The 2,736-nt window shown below is 36.5% G+C and overlaps 1 protein-coding gene across 1 annotated transcript in view; it reads right to left on the reverse strand.

Annotated features, from left to right (window-relative positions):
- Positions 1 to 2,736, reverse strand: part of LOC102839660 (mitochondrial import inner membrane translocase subunit Tim17-A-like) — a 6,104-nt gene that overhangs the window by 2,142 nt on the left and 1,226 nt on the right. The window lies entirely within an intron of this gene.

Raw genomic sequence — 2,736 nt, forward strand, 5'->3', positions numbered from 1 at the left:
AAAAAAAAAATCCTCAAAACTGGGGTAATAAGTAACATCATAATAAATTAAAAGATTGAAGTTGTTGAATCAATCAAATCTGTGGAAATAAATGATGGAGAAACTTGATATTATCTGGCAAAATAAAGCCAGGCATGGACTGAGGCACAGACCATCAACTGATCATATGCAAGTTTCAGTTGAAACTGAAGAATATGAAAACATGTTAATGAGTGCCAATCTTCATAATATCCCACCTGAATTTAGAGACCACCTCAATAACAGATTTGACACACTGAATACTAATGGAAGACAACTAGATGAGTCTTGGAATGACATCAAAGACACCAACATGAAGAGACCAAAAGGCCACTAAACACAGGAAAGAATGAAAAGACCTAAATGGATGTCTAAAATGACTCTCAAACTTGCTCTTGAAAATAAAGTAGCTAAAATTAAAGGAATAACTGATAAAGTAAAAAAATTGAACAGAAGATTTCAAAGCTTGAAAACATAAAGTATCATAATGAAATGTGCAAAGGGAAGAAACATAACTCAGCATTTCTCAAGCTGAAATAACTGAAGATAAAATTCAAACCTTGAGTTACAGTACTGAAAGATTCTATTGGAAATTCACAACGGTAAGTCAAAAAGTACCATTATAAAATCATGATGTTTTTAGGTCTTGGTGAGTCAGTTCCAACTCACAGTTACCCTATGCGCAACAGAACAAAACACTGTCCCATCCTGTGCCATCCTCACATTTGTTATGTTTGAGTTCATTATTACTGCCACTGTGCAAAACTATCTCACTGAGGGTTTGACCTTACTTGTTGACCTTCATCTGTATCAATTTCCAGGGACTGGTTCCTCCTAACACATCCAAAATACAAGGAGTGAAGTCTTGCCATCCTTGCTTCTGTAATTCTTCGAAGAAACATTTGTTTGTTCTTCTGACAGTCTGTGGCACTTTAATTATTTCTCACCAACACCATAACTCTCAAGCATCGAATCTTCTATAGTCTTCCTTATTCATTGTCCAACTTTCACATACATATGAGGTAATTGAAAATACCATGGTTTGAGTCTGGTGCCCCTTAGACCTCAAAGTGACTTCTTTGCTCTTTAAGGTCTTTTGCAGTTGATTTGCCAAATGGAATACATCCTTTGATTTCTTGACTGCTCCTTGCACGAGTGTTGATTGTGGATCCAAGCAAAATGAAGCCTTCGACAACTTCAATCTCTTAACCATTTACCAAGATGTTATTTATTGGTCCAGTTGTGAGGATTTTTGTTTTCTTTGCAATGAGATGCAATATACATTAAAGACTGTAGTCTAAGATCTTCATCAATCAGTATTTCAAGTCCTCTTCACTTCCAGCATGCAAGATTGTGTCATCTGCATATCGCCAGGTCATCGATGGGTCCTCCTCCAATCTTGATGCCACATTCCTCTCAATATAATCCAATTTCTTGGATTATTTGCTCAAAGGATAAATATATTTTCAATGTGGTATGTACATATAACAAAAAAAAAAAAAAAAACGGTAATAGAGATAAATACCATTAGCTGCTGGTGCGTGGAGGGGATTGTAATCATTTCAATGATTTGCTGAATGTAATACTGATGATCTGCCCTGTAAACCTTCATTCACTGAACTCACAATAAAAGCTTTAAAAATTAAACAAAAAAAAGAGCAGACAAACACAGGAGACCAGTGCCATACTGGTGGTGTGCTAGTGATGTGCCATGTGTTGGTTCCAACTCATAGGACCCTGCATAGTGTTTCTGAAACTGTAAATCTTTACGGGAGCAGAAAGCTTCATCTTTCTCCCATGGAACCACTGGTAGTTTCGAACTGTTGACCTTGAGGTTAGCAGCCCGACTCATAACCACTAAGCTACCAGAACTCCTTAGTGCCACACTAAGAGGCTTCAGAAAGTGAGTGAAAAATGGAATGTTTTCTACAAACTTTCTGAAGCCTTCCTCATACATATGAATGGGATGAATTTGTGTGAATAAACTGGAGCAAGAAGAAATAAACAAAAAAAAAGAATGAATAAGTAATGTAAAAGGACACTGCTGTGGCACACACCTGTCCTGATTTTAAACTATTCAGTATCCCCTTATTCTGTTTTAATGACTGTCTCTTGGTCTATGCACAGATTCCCCATGTGCACAATTAAGTGGTCTAGATTCCCACTGTTCACGTGGTATCCATAGTTTGTTATGATCCATACAGTGGAATACCTTTTCATAGTCAATAAAATACAATCTCTGATTTTAGCCAAGATCCATTTAACATCAGGATTTGTTCCAAATCCTCTTTTAAATCTGACTTGAATTTCTGGCAGCTCCCTGTCAATGTACTGCTGCAGCTGTTTCTGAATTTGCTTCAGCAAACTTTCATGTGACATTAATGATGTTATTAAATGGTTTCTGTAATCCATTGGGCCACCTTTCTGAGGAACAGGCACAAATCTGGATCGCTCCGATCTGTTGGCAAATTTCTTGGTATCAATGAATGAGCACCTCCAGTGTTGCATTAGTTTGTTGAAATATTTCAATTTGTATTTCATCAATTCCTGGAGATTTGTTTGTCATGAATGTGTTCAGTGAAGCGCTGGCTTTTTTTTTTTTTTTTAAACAGCATATATTTTATTTTCTAGCACACAATAAACAACATACTTCTCCAATGCCAACAGTATCCTCGTATCAATTCTTTTCATACAGAATCGGGTATACTGGAAGCAAAT

This window comes from Chrysochloris asiatica, unplaced genomic scaffold, assembly GCF_000296735.1.
Source record: "Chrysochloris asiatica unplaced genomic scaffold, ChrAsi1.0 scaffold00279, whole genome shotgun sequence".
NCBI classification, from domain to species: domain Eukaryota; kingdom Metazoa; phylum Chordata; class Mammalia; order Afrosoricida; family Chrysochloridae; genus Chrysochloris; species Chrysochloris asiatica.